Genomic DNA, 204 nt, shown 5'->3' with positions numbered 1-204 from the left:
TTTATTATTATTAATGGTTAAGATAAAGTTTAATTCATTGAATAAAGAGTGATAGATGGTTCTAACCAAAAAATAGAAAAGAGTGATAGATCATAGATTATGACACTGGCCCCTCACAATCCGGAAGGGTAATTTTTCAAGTTCTCTTTTTCGCTATTAAATTTCTTCCTTAATTTAAAAGGAAAAAAAAAAAGCAATTAATAT

This window comes from Arachis ipaensis, chromosome B03 (genome assembly GCF_000816755.2).
Source record: "Arachis ipaensis cultivar K30076 chromosome B03, Araip1.1, whole genome shotgun sequence".
In the NCBI taxonomy this organism is placed as follows: domain Eukaryota; kingdom Viridiplantae; phylum Streptophyta; class Magnoliopsida; order Fabales; family Fabaceae; genus Arachis; species Arachis ipaensis.
Note: the sequence above shows the minus strand (reverse complement) of the source record.